The sequence below is a fragment of the Nuphar pumila genome, chromosome 10 (genome assembly GCF_984573655.1).
Source record: "Nuphar pumila chromosome 10, dmNupPumi1.hap1.1, whole genome shotgun sequence".
Lineage (NCBI taxonomy): Eukaryota > Viridiplantae > Streptophyta > Magnoliopsida > Nymphaeales > Nymphaeaceae > Nuphar > Nuphar pumila.
The window spans coordinates 86,054,800-86,075,759 of record NC_143258.1 but is presented as its reverse complement, the minus strand read 5'-3'; positions in this window follow the sequence as shown (position 1 = coordinate 86,075,759).

Genomic DNA, 20,960 nt, shown 5'->3' with positions numbered 1-20,960 from the left:
GTTCAAGTTAAAGATAAGAGGCAATGATAGCACGAAGTCAAAAGAAGTATCATAAAAGTCGCTCCGCTACTTTCCTTTCACTCCTAGATTGCAATGATTGTATATGTATTCGAGAACAGTTAAACACATGAGATGGCATGGAAATAAAGTTTGACATAATGAAGACAAGATCACGCATTCTGTTAACGCAGAAGCTTGGAAGCACTTTGATCGTACTCATTAGACCTTCACAATGGAAGTGAGAAATGTTAGACTTGGTTTATGTACAGATGAATTTAATCCATTTGGGGGTAGATCAACTTCATACTCGTGTTGGCCAGTATTTGTAACTCCATACAACCTTCCTCCAAGCTTGTGTATGAAGCATCAAAATCTTTTCTTATCTCTATTGATCCCTAGACCGACCTTTTTGGGCCAAATCTTGATGTAAATTTAAGGCTATTGATTGATGAACTGAAAGTACTGTAGAATGACGGTGTTATCACGTATGATGCCTACAAAAAATAAAATTTCAATATAAAGGTTGTTGTTCTATGGACAATCAGCGACTTCCCTGCATATGGTATGTTATCTGGTTGAAGCACACATGGGAAGTTGGCATATCCGTACTGTATGGAGGATACAAAATCTTTTAGATTGGTGCATGGAAGGAAGCCGTGCTGGTTTGAGTATCACCGTCAATTTCTAGTTAGCGACCATCTGTTTCGACGACAAAGAAATGTATTTCAAGTAGGCACAACTGAAATGGAAGGTCCACCCACAAGATTTTCTGGCATAGAGATTTTAAGAAGATTGTGATACTTTTCGGTTGGACTGACAAATGCCCGTAGCCCGACGCCCTTCCTTGGATTTGGAAAGGATCACAATTGGACATAGAAATCTATATTTTGGGAACTACCATATTGGTCAACGTTATTGATACGACATAATTTGGATGTGATGGATATGGAGAAAATGTGTTTGATAATGTGTTCAATACAGTAATGAATGTGAAAGAAAAAATGAAGGATAATCCGAAGGCTCGTATGGATTTAAAAGAATATGTAAAAGACCAGAATTGGAACTCAAAGAGTATAATAGCAAAGCACTGAAACCCAAGGCAAGGTACGTGCTTGGACCAGATCAAATAAAGTAGGTATGTCAATGGTTGAGACAGTTGAGATTTCTAGATGGATACGTCTCTAACATTGCACGAGCTGTGAAGATAGACGATGAACAATTATATGGGTTGAAGAGCCATGATTGTCATGTCATTATGCAACAGTTGATACCCTTAGCATTCCATGATATGTTAGACAAACCTATATGGGAGTATTATCCAAGTTGAGTAGATTTTTTAGAACATTGTGTGCATCGAAAGTCGTAGTATCTGAGGTAAAGAATCTCGAAGATTCTGTCGTCACTACTATTTGTCAGCTAGAGAAGATATTTCTGCCAACATTTTTTGATGTTATGAAATATTTGATCATACATTTGGCATATAAACTAAGAGTTGGTGATCCTGTGCAATATTGGTGGATGTACCCATTTGAAAGGTATATGTTTTCTTAAATTTTTTTCTTCAATGCTATTAAGAAATTTATTGTAATCCAAGATGTATATTTTTGACAGATACATGTTTGACCTCAAAAAAAAAGGTTCAGAATAAAGCAAGAGTAGATGGCTCTATTTGTAAGACGTACACTTTAGAAGAGATTTCAAATTTCTCATATATATACTTTGAACCTCATATTCCAACATGTTACACGTGTCCACCTTATAATGATGATGGAGAACAATTTACTGTAGTTGACAAAATATCGATATTTCAATCACTTGGACATGCCTTTGGCAGTTGTCGATCAAGACTCTTGAAAAATTGAGAGCAAGATGCAACACAAATCTATATTCTTTTTAATTTCTCAACGATCGACCTATACATCGAGTAAGTATATGTAGACGCAACACAAGTCTATATCCTTTTATGTTCTATACGAGCATAAATGGTTCAGTAATATAAGCATTTGTTAAGTGTGGACGATTTGATTTAGAGTTGCAAAGAGAACTTTCACATCTCACTAATGCAAAACTACAAAAAGAACGTGAAAATAAGTTTGTGGCATGGTTGAAAGAGTTGGTAAGGATGATGACGTACATTGTCTTCGTGTAAACAATAATAAGTTACTTAATTGGTCATGATCATAGTCATTGTTTATGTTTGTAGGTCCACCATGATGATGTTAAAGATCAAAGAATATGTAATTTACAAAATGGTCTGACCAAAGTTGTGCAATGTTACAACGGGTACATCGTAAATGGTTATTGATTCTATACAAAAGACTACGATGTAAACAAGTCAACGATGAATAATGGCGTGTGTGTCAAGGGTAGCAGCTACGATAAAAATGAACATGACTACTACGGTGTTATAGAAGACATAATGGAGTTGACTTACTTAGGCATAAATAATAGAGTAACTTTGTTCAAGTGTCATTGGTTTGATCCCACTGCAACAAGAGTCGACAAAGCCTCAGGCATTATGGAGGTGAATCATAAATCAAGATTTGGAACATGTGAACCATTCATATTAGCCTCGCAAGCTCAACAAGTTTGCTATACTTCATATCCGAGTACAAAGAAGTGAGATAAAAATGAATGGTGGGCAGTTTGCAAGGTGAAGTCCAAACTATACCCCGAGTATGATCAATTATAGGAAGACAAGTTAACTGAAGAGAGTGATTACTATCAATCAGATGATATTTATGACTTCTCTTATGGCCATGATGTCACGCATGGTATGCATGTCATATCTCCATTGGTCGATGAAACATTCATGGAAGAATGTGATCCAAATGATATACTAAGTGGATGGGCGGCCAATGAAGAAGAAGATGAAGAAGAGGAGGAGGAGGAAGAAGAAGAATATGAAAGTCAAACAAGTGATGAGGAAGAATTCTCGAGCTAGTGAAATAAATCTTATAATATAAACCTCTATTTGATGTGAATGATTTGAATGTATTAAAATGTATTGCAATAACTTGAATGATTTGAATGTGTTGCAATGTTTGAATGTATTGCATGAAGTTATTTTCGATTTGATTTGAATATCTTATGTTTTAATGTATTGCAATATTTGATGTGAATGATTTAAATGATTTGAAGGGATTGCAATGTTTGAATGTATTGCATGACGTTTTTTATTCTTTGATTATGTATCTTCAATACGTATAGAGTTATGATTTGAATGTATTGTAACGTGTTTGAATGATTTGAATGTATTACAATATTTGATGTGAATGATTTGAATTATTTGAATGTATTGAAATGTATTACAATGATTTGAATGATTTGAAGGTATTGCAATATTTGAATATATTGCATGACATTTTTTATTCTTTGATTATGTATCTTCGATACGTATAGAGTTATGATTTGAATGTATTGTAACGTGTTTGAATGATTTGAATGTATTGCAATATTTGATATGAATGATTTGAATTATTTGAATGTATAGAAATGTATTGCAATGATTTTGATGATTTGAAGGTATTGCAATGTTTGAATGTATTGCATGACATTTTTTATTCTTTGATTATGTATCTTCGATACATATAGAGTTATGATTTGAATGTATTGCAATATTTGATGTGAATGATTTGAATTATTTGAATGTTTTGAAATGTACTGTAATGATTTGAATGATTTGAATGTATTGCAATGTTTGAATGTATTGCATGACATTTTTTATTCTTTGATTATGTATCTTCGATGCGTATAAACTTATGATTTGAATGTATCGTAATGTGTTTGAATGATTTGAATATATTGCAATATTTAATGTTATCGATTTGAATGTATTGAAATATATTATAATGATTTGAATGATTTGAAGGTATTGCAATGCTTGAATGTATTGCATGATGTTTTTTATTCTTTGATTATGTATCCGCGATATATATAGAGTTATGATTTGAATGTATTGTAACATGTTTGAATGTATTGCAATATTTCACTACAAGAAAAATGTTAATTAGCGACGGACATTTGCGACGGATTTTTTTCGTCGCAAATTAGCAATGGATTAGCTAGAGAAAACTTTCTTCATGAATCCGTCGCTAAGTAGCGACGGATTAGCGATGAAAGTTTTCTCTAGCTAATCCGTCGTTAAGTAGCGACGGATTAACGACAACAATTGTTTTGTCGCTAATTCTCAATACAAGAAAAACATTTTAGCGAGGGATTTAGCGAGGGAATTTTTTTGTCGCTAATCCGTCGCTAATTAGCGACGGATTAACGACGGAAAAATTCCCTCGCTAAATCCCTCGCTAATTTTTGATTTAAACCGAGCGCAAAATTTTCCCTCTCTCCCTGTTCGAAATTTAAATCGATCGTACTCGATTTAAACCGACTTCTTCGGAGGACGACGACTTAGGAGAGCACGTTGGAGAGTGGAGGACGGCGATGCCGGAGGACAGTCGGCGATCGCTGGAGGACGTCGGCGCCGGTTCACGGAGGACGACGACACCGGTTCACGGAGAATGACGGCAACGCCGGTTCACGGAAGATGACGGTGCCGGTTCATGGAGGACGGCGATGCCGGAGAGCACCGGTTCATGGAGGACGGTGACTCCGGAGGACGGTCGGCGATCGCTGGAGGATGTCGACGCCAGTTCACGAAGGATGATGACGTCGGTTCACGGAGGACGGCGACGTTGGTTCACGGAAGATGACGGCGACGCTGGTTCACGGAAGATGATGGCGCCGGTTCATGGAGGATGGCGTCGGAGAGCATCGGTTCACGGAGGACCGCCTGTCGGGTGCGGTATAAGTCCGGCTTATTGTTGCCGGAATACCGCCCAACAGGGATCATTTTTTTTTATTTTTTTTTTTAAATTTAGCGACGGAATAGCGACGGACATTATCCATCGCTAATTCATCGCAAATTAGCGACGGAATTAACGACAGATAAGTTTTTCCGCTAATTAGCGAGCAAAAATTCGCGATGGCCTCTATACATCGTTAATCTGTTGCTAATCCGTCTCTAAACAGTTTAGCGACGACTTAGCGATGGATTAACGATGGATATAAGCCTTCGCTAATTCACGATTTTCTTGTAGTGTTTGATGTGAATGACTTGAATTATTTGAATGTATTGAAATGTATTGAAATGATTTGAAGGTATTGCAATATTTGAATGTATTGCATGATGTTTTCTATTCTTTGATTATGTATCTTCGATATGTATAGAGTTATGATTTGAATGTATTGTAACGTGTTTGAATGATTTGAATGTATTGCAATATTTGAATATATTGAAATATATTGCAATGATTGAAAGGTATTGCATGCCATTTTTTATTTTTTGATTATGTATTTTCGATACGTATAGAGTTATGTATTGAAATGTATTGTAATGATTTGAATAATTTGAATGTATTGCATGATATTTTTTATTTGTTAGAATATGGTTTGTTGAGGTCATAGTGGTCGAGCACCCAATGGTAACCAGTCTCAACCTTCATCTTCATAGGCTGCTTCAATAGGTATATCATTTAACTAATTGTATACTTGATTAGTTTAAATGCACATTATGTGAATTTCTAACTCATTTTTCTACAGATGATGTTTCGCCTGCACATGACCCACCTACACCAGTTGTTCATACAAGTTACAAGACAACGCTGGATGCAGGGTCTTCTCAGTCTGACACAAGAAGACTCATTCAAATAGTGTATATCGATAATCGACTGTAAGTATTTTATTTTCACTCGTCGTATACTTATCTTATAAATATTATATATTGATAGTTAATGTGTACCAATTCATGTGCAGCGCGAGGTTGGAGCCACAAGAAGTAATACGAGAGATTAAGAATTCACTAGTTCAACATCTACCAGGACCAATCGCTCAATGAAAAGAGTACACGAAGGAGGTGTTGGACAAACTGTGGTCCTCATTCATGGTATACAATTGTTTCTCATAGTTAATGTGTTTCATATTTAATTTTTTATTATAGTCAAGAAGGGCAGTTGGCCCAGATGGTATACCTATCGAGGCTTGGAAATGCTTGGGAGAGAAAGGTTTAGAATGGTTGACAAATCTTTTTAACAAGATTTGGCGGACAAATAAGATGCCTAATGAGTGGAGGAAGAGTACTTTGGTGCCTCTATATAAGAATAAGAGTGATATACAAGATTGCACAAACTATCGTGGTATAAAACTCATGAGTCATACTATGAAACTTTGGGAGAGGGTGATTGAGTCTAGGTTGAGGAAGGTTGTCACGATATCGGAGAATCAATTTGGTTTTATGCCTGGTAGATCAACTATGGAAGCTATACATCTTCTTAGACAACTTATTGAAAGATATAGAGAGAGAAATAAAGATTTGCATATGGTTTTTATTGATTTAGAGAAGGCATACGATAGAGTACCTAGGGACGTTCTCTGGTGGACAATGATGAAGAAAGGTGTTTCTCTCAAGTACATTAGTATAATTAAAGATATGTATGAAGGAGTAGTAACCAATGTCCGCACGTGTGGAGGGGTGACAACCAATTTTCCGATAACGGTTGGGTTACATCAAGGATCTGCTTTAAGCCCTTTCCTTTTTGCGATAGTGATGGATGAGCTTACGAGATCAATTCAAGAAAATGTGTCGTGGTGTATGTTGTTTGCTGATGATATTGTTTTGATTGATGAGTATAGATCTGGGGTTAATGCTAAGTTAGAATTATGGAGACAGACATTGGAAGTAAGAGGTTTTAAGTTGAGTAAGAGTAAGACAGAATACATGGAATGTCGGTTGAGTAAGCAACGAAGTAGTGATGGGAGTGTAGTGAGGGTTGGTAAGCAAGAAATACCGGTGGATGATTGTTTCAAATATTTGGGATCTATCATTCAAAAGTATGGAGAAATTGATGGAGATGTAAATCATAGGATAAAGGTTGGGTGGATGAAATGGAAAAGTGCAACTAAAGTGTTGTGCGATCGTAGAATGCCATTGCGGTTGAAGGGAAAGTTTTATAAAACGACTATTAGGCCCGCTTTACTATATGATACAGAATGTTGGGCTGCCAAGAGATGTCATATTCAAAAAATGAGTGTAGCTGAGATGCGTATGCTGAGATGGATGTGTGGAAATACAATAAAAGATAAGATTCGGAACGAGGAGATACATAAGAAGGTAGGCGTTGCACCCATTGAAAATAAGATGAGAGAGAATCGTTTACGGTGGTTTGGACATATTCGGCGAAGGCCTAATGATGCTCCAGTTAGAAGGATGGAGAAATGAGAAAATATATTAGTTAAAAGAGGTCGGGGTAGGTCTAGGAAGACATGGATGGAGGTGATAGGAAAGGATATGAATGCTTTGAAGCTCACCGAGGACATGGCATTGGATAAAAATGATTGGAGGAGAAGGATTCATGTGGAAGACCCAGAATGATTTTCTTTTTTGGTTCATATTGCCGACCCCAATTGTTTTGGGATGAAGGCGTAGTTGTTGTTGTTGTTGTTGTTGTTGTTGTTGTTGTTGTCATGTCTACTAACTTTATGAAAATATTTGTAGGCTTTGAATTGCTTCACGACTACGATGAAAGAGCAGGACGTGAGGAATGTGTGGCAGAAGGTGACTGCCAGTCGATTTGCAGACATGTTGTATAATACGAACACTGCAGCAAAAAAAATATCTAGCGGGATAGATGATCCACTGTAGTGAGAGGGCCATGGACCTCCTACTATCAGGTCAGATGTTTGAAATGCAATGTGCGACAAGTGGGCGATGCATGAATTTCGAAACCGCTCATCGAAGGTTGCACAAAATCAAGCTAAAATGCCTAATGCTCATCTACACACAGATGGATCTAGGACTTTTGGGAGCCACCTGAAGAAAATGGTAACCCATCAATATATATTGTCAATTTTATAAGTATTGTTGCATACCTATTAAATAAATCTTTTATCATTTAACTTCGCAGGAAGCAGAAAAAGGAGGCATTGTGCTATACAAGGATCTGTTTGTTGAAACACATAAACGTAAGACCACAAGAGAGTTCGTATCACAAAAGGTGAGAAAGACAATGGTATGTATGTATTGTATTAATAAATATTATAATATACAAGTTATCATAAATATTATAATTCTTAATTATTAATTCATATTGTAATCATTACTTTGTAGGAGTCATATGAGCAACAGATGGTAGAGCGATATGGCGATGACTCCACTCAGCATCCACATTTTGATCTTGCAGCATAGGTGACTGCAACAGGTGAACCCAAAAAGGGTCGTGTGTTTGGGTTTGGGAGTAATATGAACACCTCACCAGTCGTTGCCTCCTCCAGTCATGACTCACAGAGTTTTTCCACCAGCATCAGCTCCAAGCATTTGACTGACCCTCCTAATTCTTGGGATGGCGTATGCCAGCTTGTTAAGAACACAATGCATGACTATTTACATGAAGCAATTTCCGACGTTGTCCGTAATGAGTTATGCAACTTTTTTCTAGACAGAGAAACTTCGTCTGCAAATGCCTCTCAGGTATGAAAGTTTTATGTGATGTATTGCATGTCGTTAGATTTCATGTTACTTTGATTGCCTTAACTTAGATGCATTGCATATAATTTATTTTATTATATTTTGTTTATCAATACTAACCTTTTTTTTTTCTTGTAGGATGCTGGAGATAATCAGCGTAGAGGAGTTGAAGGGGCAGATCGAGACAATGAAGAAGATGATGCACATAATCTTGGCGATGATTAGATTCATGTGTTGAATTTGTTGTACCTTCTTGTTGTTTAAAAAAAAACTCTTTGTAAATGTTCACTTGTAAATAATTAGAACTTGGCGAGGATTATAGTGGATCGATAAATTGTTTTAGTTGCTTTTTATATGTATTTTTTGTGTACTTTATTTTTTATACACAGAAAATATAAATTGTACAGGAAATATAAATTGTACGAGAATTTTTTCTCAATATTTATGTTTTAAACAATTTTTTTTTAAAAAAAAAAATTGTTTGCGATGGATTAGTGATGGATATTATCCATCGCTATTTACTATCGATATCCAATTTAACGACGGATTAAGGACGAATATTAATCCATCGCAAAAGTGAATCGGCCAATGTTTTTACGACGGATTTTAATTCGTCGCTACAATAGCGACAGAATTAGCGATAGATTTTAATCCGTCGCCAAACCAAAATCTCCGTATATTAACGACGGCCTTGCGATGAATCATGACATTCGCTAATTCGTCGTAAATTAATAGCGGAATTTGTGAGAGATAGTTTTCATCGCTAATTAGCGACTATAATTTTGCGATGAAAGTTATCTGTCACTAAGCCGACGCTAATCCATCACTAAATTATTTGGCGACAGATTAGCGATGGATTGAGGTCGTCGCTAATCCACAGATTTCTTGTAGTGTTCGGACTCATTCCATTCAAGCCCGAATTGAAAGCAAAGAAAATTAATGCTCCAACTATGCACTGGCAAGTTGGTGGTTTGGCTTCGGCCCACAACTATTTATGGCAAAAATTATTCCAACCTTCATTTTCTTGCTTGGGCTGATCCTGAGAGTAGGCATGACCCACACTTGACCCCATGCAAACGATACAACAATCAGTGGCCGAGAGGATGACAGACAACTTGCGTATATATTAAGCAGTTCTGGTATGGTGATCCTCTGATTTAGACGGGTCAGATTTGAGACCCAGTCAGGGGTTTATCCTTTCAATTATGGCTAGAAGCAACCACAATAATAGCTAGATATCTGAAATTCAAAGAATCACTGCAGACTTTGACGGTCCTATAAGTGAAAAGGACATGCTTACTATTGAATAGGGAACATGAGAATTTTATGGTTCAAGATCCTCGACAATCTACTCTATCGCAGCTAGCTAGAGGAGACCAGATCATATTTGTTTCATTACAAACTTGATGAATTTATGCTGATTAGTAAGTAACTAGCAGCAGGCTATACATTAACCGAAGCCGAAGGAAACCAATCTGGTGGCTCACAATCCATGATCCACTAGCATCAAATTCTTGAAAAGTTTAGGAGGAAGTCAATCACAGAGTTCTCCACTACCTCATGATTTGATCAACCCTCCAACACAACAGTGCACACCTTCACAACATCCCATCTTCAAAATTCAACAATCAAATTTGGGATGTTTAGATTACCCCAAGAGGTGTTTCCATTCCCTCTCTTCTGCACAATAGTAATTAACGAACAATCCAGGTATCATAGCTACAAAGAGTGTCAAGAGACTCAAGTTGGACTTGTAAGAAATCATTTGCCAAATTTCTAGGATGAGCTAGCCTAACTAGTCAGTCACCCCTCTGCTTATGCTTGACCAGCTGCATCCCAAAACTTGGCCAAATATTTAACCCAAAAGCCCAAAATGCAGTAGGTTACCAAGTCTATATCTCGAGTATTAATGCTCACCTCTTTAATTCAATGCCCAACCAAGAGGTGTATAATTAAAAGAGCCACCAAGTTATATGACGAAGAGAGGAATTGGCTAAAAGATACAAAATAGTGTTTTTCATTCATCAAAAATCAATTTTACTTTATATACATTTGTGATCTTCCCCTCTATGCCACAATGATGCAGCCTATATATCATATTTGTTCAGGGATTATTATTCATTTGACTGTACGATTCTTTTCTTGGTAGACCGGAAATCAGGTGCAATCACATTGCACACTTTAGAGTGACGTTGCACCTGATCTTTCTTCAATCTTTTGTTGGGCTCCACATCTTACATGCTGTGTACCCCAGAGATGGAGGGCGGTGAAGTGCAGCGGCACACTCCTCAAAGTGTTCACTGTGTATGGTATACCAAACTTCTTGGATATTAAGGAAAAGATAAATCAAACTTCTTGGATGGTGGCATTTTAGATCATTGTATGGTGGAAGGCTAGTGTTTAATTCTTTTCCAAAACAATGAAAGGACATCAAGGCACTATTTGGAAATTGCTAGTTGGAGGCATTTAAGAATGCAAAAAATGGAATCCTCATATGTCATGGCTTTGGTAAATCCACGTGCTTATTTGCTAGTAGCACTGATGATATAGCTCCAAAGGGGATTTACCATTTCTAACTTGGGTCTGATTTTCGGGTATGATATTGGGTTCAGACCCAGATCTAATTGGGTCCACAATAAGCGAAACAAACCTGGACCCGATCAGAACTACATGAACCAGACCCGGACCATACCCGGTAAAGTAATATTTTTTTATCATTTTTACATTGGAAAATTACAGGTCATAATCGAAACTTGGAGCCGAGCTGGATCTGCTATAAAATTTCACAAACTATACCCAGATCCATGTATTAATCGGACCTGGGTCTTAATCAGGTCTTACTATTTATCACCATACCCCGACCCCATAGGGTTTGGTCCAGGTCTGGTCCGGGTAAACCAGACCCATTGACACCCCTAGCGGTAATGATAAATTAGACTCGCCATATGCACCTCAGTTCTTTCTTGTTGAGAAATCACGAAAAAGATCTCAATAAACCACAACAATAGGAAGGATAATAACCAAAGAAAAAACACAGTACACCCAAAACTCTTTCAACTCCTTCTAAGTATAATACAAATTTTCAATTACACAAGTAAACTCCTACTAGAAAAATAAAAGCAAAAATTGCAAAATTAGGAAAAGTCCATACGTCCATTTTTTTTCTGGGGCTTTACAGCCCAACCTTCCATCTTTTTCTCGGGCCTAACGGCCCATCCATCTGTTACCACTACAATTCTCCATTTTTCTCCTAATTAAATTATACCGAAACACATCATGGAGCGAACCAGATCCAAATTTCAAGGCACATGTAACATTTCTTTTCTCAATTTTTTCGTTCTTTCTCAAGTAAAAATGTTCCTAGGTATTCTTCAACTACCTCCAACAGGCAGTTTACAAAAAAAACCTAAAAGTTGTGGCTAAAGTTCAATAACGCAAGAGTACAAATGTTACAAGTCTTTAAGAGTGTGAACAACCCCAAAGTTACTAGACTAAGAAGTCGAAGCAGGAAACAACATCAGAAATGAGACATTTTAGAATTTATATGAAGCAAAAATAGAATAATTGATTTAAAAACGAAACAGGAATAATAAAAGAAGGTCAATCTTGTGACCAACTCTCGTAATATTCGAGGCATAAACAATGGAATCACAATCACACTTGTACTTTTCTCATGTTTCACCAACCTTGAGAAAATGTTGTGATTGTGATTTACAATCACATGATCTTAAGAAAAATCCAAGAATCAGTCTTGCTAACTTACCATAAAATAAAAAAATAATCATTTTTTAAATTTCATGATCTTTTAGTGTTAAAAATGTGTTTTTTTACCAATTTAAAAGAAGTGCACTGTAAGTGAGTGGGAAGTTTGAGAGGAAACTCATGGAGAATATAAAAGGAATTGAGAGAGGAGTGTATAGAAAGCATGGAGGAAACATAGTCAAAGCATGTGAAAATCATAGAAAAGGCTGGAAATTTGATATTTTCATCAAACCATATATCCAGCAAGCTTCTTGTAACCCTGATTGTAGGACCAAAATCCTACCTTTGGAAACAAGAGATTTTATTTTGAAAAGATTTAGAAAAATATTTACCCCCATTAAATGCACACAAAAGCAACGTACAAATACTTCAAAAAAAAATCTCAAGATCAAGTCCATTAAACAACAAAGAATTTGAAGGGTATTTTCAAATTTTTAGAATATCGAACTCTGCAGCCTTGAACTTTTTGAGGGCAATGACAAGTTACATCGATCGTTTGACAACTGTCATGAACAGTGTTGTGAGAGGCGTACGCCTCAGTACTTGAAGTGTACGCCTCACAGGCAAGGCGTGCGCTCAAGGTACTGAGGCGCACACTCAGTACCTGAAGCGTTCTGGAATTGCTTTGAATACATAATTATCTAAAATAATTTCAAATATAACACTGTTTGGATAGCTCCCTATTAATTGCATGGTGGTAAACCACTAAAAATCTTGCATTAGTATAACTAACTTAAATTTACATATACCTGTATATAAGTAAGAGATGTGCGCAAAAGTGCCTTGCTGAAAAACTATAGTTTCATGATAGTTCTATTGCATGTATGCATTTGATATGTCCAAGAAAAAAATATTTATATGCATCACTAAGATTTTTTTTTTGTTTAGGCCTTTTTTGATGGAAACAAATTGAAGGTTATAATTTAAAAAATCGGGAGCTATTTATTTTTCAAGTCCTTCAAAAACCTTATATTTATTAAATAAACCATCAAACAAATTCATATATGTATATAACAAACTCATATATGTATATTTATATTAAAAAACCATTTACCAGTGATATTTTATTAATATTATATATTTTATTATTTTGATCATGAAGCTTACGCTTCAACGCCTCGAGGCTTAAGCGTCGCTTCATAACATGCTCAACGCCTCGCTTTGCCTCATGCCATTTAACAACCTTGGTCATGAAAACTTGTTGTAGTACCATGAAATTGAGAAAAAATGAGGAATCTTTTAGAGTTGCTAGCAAAAGGTAGGTCGTTAGCTTGAGATTTCTCATTCATGCCAAGTTAATTGCAGGCCCATCCCTACCAAAGACTTGAATAATGGCAGGCACATCGAAAGATTTTCTTGAAATACCAAGTCAACAAAAAAAAAAACTTATAAAAATTATGAATATTGTAGTCCATTCAATTTTGAAACCTTATAAAAACCTATGCATCATAATCAAATGCTCCGAGATTAGTATAAAAATAAGCACATAGATCACATATGTAAGGTCAGAATTTTAAAAAAAACATGAAAATCTGATAAAATATTTCTTATATGGATGACTTCATTATGGGTTATTTAGTTGAAACCGTGTGCCACATGCATGATGCCAATCATTTAAGGCGGTGATTGTTAGGCAATAATTTTTCCGTCAAAATTGTAAAATGTTTAAGTTTTATCTCAATTGCTTTATTGTTTCAGTAGTTTTCGGGTAACATGGGTTAATAATGAAAGTGAATGGATGCTTTAACTAGACACCCGGTTATCATGTAAGGAATCACCGTTGTAATAATTTTTGAACAACGTGAAATCAGTAGGGACCTACAAAAGTTACATTAAACAATGGTGTCATCATCGGATTGAATCGGCCCTAAATCTATTCACTTCAGGGCTGAACCGAGCCCCACTCAAAAGCTACCCGTATCAACCTCTCTTTTTTAATTCTTATTTATAATTTTTGAACTAAAAATATAAATTGACCGATTCAAACCTATTCCTTTTGAGCCTGAATTGAACGCGTAGAAAATTAATGCTCTAACTATGCACCTAACAGGTTAGTAGTTTGGTTAAGGCCCACTTTTATTTAGAGAAAAGAAAGGTATTCCACCCTCTGACTTTTCTCAAACTTTTGTGAGGAAGCTGACTCTTCTCAAACTTGAGATTCATCTTGGCTGAGCCTGAGAGTGAGTAGGCATGGCCGGCACTGTAAAACGAGAACATCAGGTTGGGGGGGAAGTAAAAAATGGACAACAAGCCTGCAGTCATGGTTGTCGGCCTTCTTGCCGAGAGAGAGAGGGTCAGCTCCTCTGCAACAAAAAAAAAATCAGAAGGGGTTGTGCCTCTTTTGCCCTATTAGAGACTGATTTGGGTCGGTCTGGGTGAGACCCAGACCGAATCAGGTAGTTTGGGTTGCACACAGACCGAACCAAGTAAGTAAAAAAAAATGATCGCATCTAACCAAACCGAATTGTACTTGTTCGACTCCTTTTGGATGCCATTGATCTCAAGATAAACGGCATCCAAACTGCGAGCATGAGATGCCCATCACGGGGATGTGCCCCACTTTTTTTCCCAATGTCGTTCATGTTTCTCATGCAGGGCATGTGAATGTTTTAAAATGAACAACTCACAATGAGCCTTAAAGTACTCTAAGCATAACTGATAACACAGACATCCCAAGAAATGCAGCTTAGAATTATTAACTCCTAATAATTAACTCCATTTCCAGGCTTTCCTGATCCCTCTATAAATCTAAAAAAGAGAAGAAAACGAAACAAAAGCACAACCAACCAGTGAAATCGAAAAATTATTTTACAGATTGATGCTATTTACATTATAGAATTTCTTTATGAAGGAAAAAAAGGTGCAGTTGCTCCCAACCATGAATGGGCAACTTAGTTATGAACTTTCTTTGTGTTTTTTTTCCAACAACAAATTATGAATGATTTGAGCCCGCTCAACAACTAAGCACAAATTAAGTTTCATATCAGTTCAACCAATTGAACTGAATTACTCGAGCTCAAGTTACCATGATCTGCACAGCAAGCCAACCCACCAAAGCAACATGAACCCACAAGGGCTCTAACATCTGGCTAGGTGGGTCAGCGTAAGGCATTCCCCAGTGTATGTCTTTGTCTTATGGCCAAAAATAGTAGGCTCCCTAGCAGGCAAGAGGTCAGGCCTTGGAGTTTTAACTCTTTTAGTGAGCCATAAAGCAGGGTGATAATCTCTCTTGGGCCCCACCACCGGTACAGGGAATTCTCCACAATAAATATTAGGAAAATAAAAGCAATATGTGAACCAAGAACTAAATCAATTTCATTATGTCATAGTTGATTCCAAAGATAGTAACAGATCTCGTTCTCAGGATATTTTCAGCATTCAAATATCTTGGGAGATTTTTAAAACTTAAGTTTTTATTGGGAAAATCTTGGTAATTAAAAATATAAAGTTTTTTTTGAAGATGGAGAGATTATTTTGGAGAGAGAGAGAGAGAGAGAGCCGTGGAGGGGTGCCCAAGCAAAGCAGTATCTCTATTACGTTTTTTCTTGTACGGGAATTGTCCCATATCGAAGAGAATGGGGGAGCGAATGACACTGCCTATTCTATGAAAGGGACGTCTTCCTCTCATCTCCTTCTTGAAGAAGCATCAAACGACTATTTAATAAAAAATGTTTGATATAAAATGTTTCCTTTTTTTTTTATTAAGAGAGACGATGCGAGTTATTTTAATATTTATTGTGGTCGGCGAGTTTGTTAATCTGCCATCTTAAATTAGATGTCAATTATATCATGTAAATACCAATGGGGGCTCTTTTCGTCTGGTAGGAGCAGAACGTTGCAGGTTCAAAACCCAATGGTACAGTTGTATAACTGGTAGGGATCTGCATAACCCCAGCTTGCCTTTCAAAAAAAATGTCATGTAAACTTGCGATATAATCGCCGAAAATAGTGATAATATCAGATTTTTAAAACCAGGAAACATTTTCAAAATCGTGATATTATCGGTAATATTGTTCTTATTAACAATATTTGTTACTATATTTACAAACTAAGATAAAAAGGCCTCTGTTTTTCCTCTTTTATGGATATGCAAGCTGGAGTTAAGCAGACCTTTCTTTTTCCTCTTTCTATGGATAGGGAGTTCGGCAAACACCTACCAGTTCATAAAATCAATTCAAAAGACACGGCATTTACAAATTAACATTATAAGAGACCCAGTCAGGGGTTTATCCTTTCAAATATGGCTAGAAGCAACCACAATAATAGCTAGATATCTGAAATTCAAAGAATCACTGCAGATTTTGACGGTCCTATAAGTGAAAAGGACATGCTTACTATTGAATAGGGAACATGAGAATTTTATGGTTCAATTGAAACCCAGATCCTCGACAATCTACTCTATCGCAGCTAGTTAGAATAGACCAGATCATATTTGTTTCATTACAAACTTGATGAATTTATGCTGATTAGTAACTAGCAGCAGGCTATACATTAACTCGAAGCCGAAGGAAACCAATCCGGTGGTTCACAATCCATGATCCACTTGCATCAAAATCTTGAAAAGTTTAGGAGGAAGTCAATCACAGAGTTCTCCACTACCTCATGATTTGATCAACCATCCAACACAACAGTGAACACCTTCACAACATCCCTTCTTCAAGATTCAACAATCAAATTTGGGTTGTTTAGATTACCCCAAGAGGTGTTTCCATTCCCTCTCTTCTGCACAATAGTAATTAACGAACAATCCAGGTATCATAGCTACAAAGAGTGTCGAGAGACTCAAGTTGTGGCAAAAGTTCAATAACGCAAGAGTACAACTGTTACAAGTCTTTAAAAGTGTGAACAACCCCAAAGTTACTAGACTAAGAAGTCGAAGCAGGAAACAACATTAGAAATGAGACATTTAAAAATTTATATAAAGCAAAAATCGAACAATTGATTTAAAAACGAAACAGGAATAAAAAAAAGGTCAATCTTGTGACCAACTTTCGTAACATTCAAGGCATAAACAATGGAATCACAATCACACTTATACTTTTCTCATGTTTCACCAACCTTGAGAAAATGTTGTGATTGTGATTTACAATCACATGATCTTAAGAAAAATCCAAGAATCAGTGTTGCTAACATACCATAAAATAAAAAATATTCATATTTAAATTTCATGATCTTTTAGTGTTAATTATGTGTTTTTTTACCAATTTAAAAGAAGTGCACTGTAAGTGAGTGGGAAGCTTGAGAGGAAACTCATGGATAATATAAAAGGAATTGAGAGAGGAGTTTATAGAAAGCATGGAGGAAAGCATAGTCAAAGCATGTGAAAACCATAGAAAAGGCTGGGAATTTGATATTTTCATCAAACCATATATCCAGCATAGCTTCTTGTAACCATGATTGTAGGACCAAAATCCTACCTTTGAAAACAGGAGATTTTATTTTGAAAAGATTTAGAAAAATATTTACTCCCATTAAATGCACACAAAAGCAACATACAAATACTTCAACAAAAATTCTCAAGATCAAGTCCATTAAGCAACAAAGAATTCGAAGGGTAATTTCAAATTTTAGAATATCTAACTCTGCAGCCTTCAACTTTTTACATCGCTTGACAACTGTCATGAAAACTTGGTGTAATACCATGAAATTGAGAAAAAATGAGGTATCTTTTAGAGTTGTTAGCAAAAGGTAGGTCCTTCGTTAGCTTGAGATTTCTCGTTCATGCCAAGTTAATTGCAGGCGCATCCCTATCAAAAACTTTAATAAATAACGGGCCAGCAAAATTTAATGGCAGGCACATCGAAAGATTTTCTTGAAATATCAAGTTAACAAAAAAAACTTTTTTTTGTTTGAGGAAAACAAGTTGCTAAAAAAGCTAGTTGCAATTAAAGCTTTGGGGTCAAGAATAACCAAACGTACTAGAGAAAAGCAGTCTGACGCTGTCTACTCTGCATTACGTGACAAGACATTGAGAAGAATCTCATCTACATGTACAATTTTCAAGTATATCTGTTTGGGAAAATAACAACCTACCCAATAAGAAATATTTATCAGATTTTCATGTATTTTTCGAAATTCCGACGTTACAGACGTGTTCAACATGATTGATTTACTACATCATGCATTTTGGATGAAAAAAATAGTATTTAGAGCATAAAAAAATTTATGAATATTGTAGTTCATTCAATTTTGAAACCTTATAAAAACCTATCCATGCATCATAATCAAATGCTCCGAGATTCCTATAAAAATAAGCACATACATCACATATTCAGAATTTAAAAAAAAACATGAAAATCTGATAAAATATTTCTTATATTGATGACTTCATTATGTGTTATTTAGTTGAAACCGTGTGGCACATGCATGGTGGCAATCATTTAAGGCGGTAATTGTTAGGCAATAATTTTTCCGTTAAAATTGTAAAATGTTTAAGTTTTAAACCCAATTGCTTTATTGTTTCAGTAGTTTTCGGGTAACATGGGTTAATAATGAAAGTGAATGGATGCCTTAACTAGAAACCCGGTTATCATGTAAAGAATCGCCGTTGTAATAACTTTTGAACAACGTGAAATCAGTAGGGATCTACAAAAGTTACATTAAACAATGTTGTCATCATCAGATTGAATCGGCCCTAAATCGATTCACTTCAGGGCTGAACCGAGCCCCACTCAAAAGCCACCCGTATCAGCCTCTTTTTTTTTAATTCTTATTTATAATTTTTGAACTAAAAATATAAATAGAACAATTCAAACCTATTCCTTTTGAGCCTGAATTGAACGCGTAGAAAATTAATGCTCGAACTAAGCACCAACAAGTTAGTAGTTTGGTTTAAGGCCCACACTTATTTAGAGAAAAGAAAGGTATTCCACCCTCTGACTTTTCTCAAAATTTTGTGAGGAAGCTGACTCTTCTCATTTACACTGAAACCAAGAGGTTGTTGCATGCATACCTCATCTTTAAGATCCCCATTCAGGAAGTCAATTTTCATATCCATTTGATATAGCTCTAAATCATAATAAGCTACGAGGGTCATGATTATTATCAATGATTTGTTAGTTGAGATAAGAGAAAAAGTTTTATTATAATCAATCACTACAAGAAAATTGTTAATTAGCGACGAATTTTTTTTGTCGCTAATTAGCGACAGATTAGCTAGAGAAACAATCTGTCGCTAATTCGCGACAGATTAGCGAGGAAACAACTTTTATCGCTAATCCGTCGCTACTTAGCGACGGATTAGCGACTGCAATTTTTTATCGCTAATTCTTATTACAAGAACACCATTTTAGCGATGGATTTAGAGAGGGAACTCTGTCATCGCTAATCCGTCGCTAATTAGCGACGGCTTAGCGACAGAATATATTCTGTCGCTTTTTTGGTATTTTCACTACAAAAAAATAGTTGATTAGCGACGGAATTTAGCGACGGAGTTATATCGTCGCTACTTAGCGACAGATTAACGAGAGAAATGAATCCATCGCTATATTTGTAGAATTTTACGAAACTAGCGACAGATTTTATTCCCTCGCAAAATCCGTCGCTACTTAGCGACGGATTTTGCGAGAGAATGTTTTGTCGCAATAAATACGACAGTTAGCGACGGAATTGCGACGGCTAAGATTCCGTCGCAACATAGCGACGGCCTAGGCGACGAAATATTTTCTGTCGCCTTTTTTGTTTTTTGAATTACGATGGCTTAGCGACGGAATTAATCCGTCGCTAAGCCGTCGCTATATGTCGCATTACCCCTAATCCCAGCCCTCTTTTTCCTTTCTCCTTTCGCTGCTCCCGCCCGCCGCCCTCTCCCTCCTGCCGCCCTCTTCCTTCCGTCAACCTTCCGCTGCCGGCGTCGCTGCCCGGAGCAACCGCAGGTACGTAAATGGATTGGAGGTCGACCCCCTGCTTTTTCCGGCAGGGGGTCGACTCTGCCAGGCGGTCGACCCCCTGCGTTTTCCGGCAGGGGGTCGACTCTGCCAGGCGGTCGACCCCGGTAGGTGGTCGACCCTCTGCCGTGTCCGGCCGGGGGTCAACCCTGGTAGGGGGTCGACCCCCTGCCGTGTCCGGCCGGGGGGGGGGGGGGTCGACCCCCCGCCATGTCCGGCCGGGGGTCGACCCCCCGCCGTGTCCGGCAGGGGGTCAACCCCGGCAGGGGGTCAACCCCTTTTGATGTCCGGCAGGGGGTCAACCCCCTGCCTTGTCCGGCCGGGGTCGACCCCCTTGCCGTCTCCGGCCAGGGGTCAACCCCCTGCCTTGTCCGGCAGGGGGTCAACCCCTTTTGATGTCCGGCCGGGGGTCGACCCCCTGCCGTGTCCGGCCGGGGGTCGACCCCCTGGTTTCTTGCTCTTTTTTTTCTTTTTTCAGAAATTAGGGTTTTTATTTTATTTTTATTGTTTAGTTTTCTTTGATTTTCATTGATTAGGATTTTTTATTTTGATTTTCATTTATTAAGCAATTGAATCAAATTTCTTAAATTAAGGCTATTTGTAGTTAATTTAATTAGGGTTTTTTATTTGATTTTGTTTTATTAGGGCTTTGAATCAAAATTTAAAAATTAGGGCATTTTATAGTTAATTTGATTAGGGTTTTCTTGGATTTGATTAGAGCTTTTATTTTTATTCTCTATTATTAGGGATTTGAATCATAATTTTTTTAATTAAGGATTTTTAGTTAATTTGGT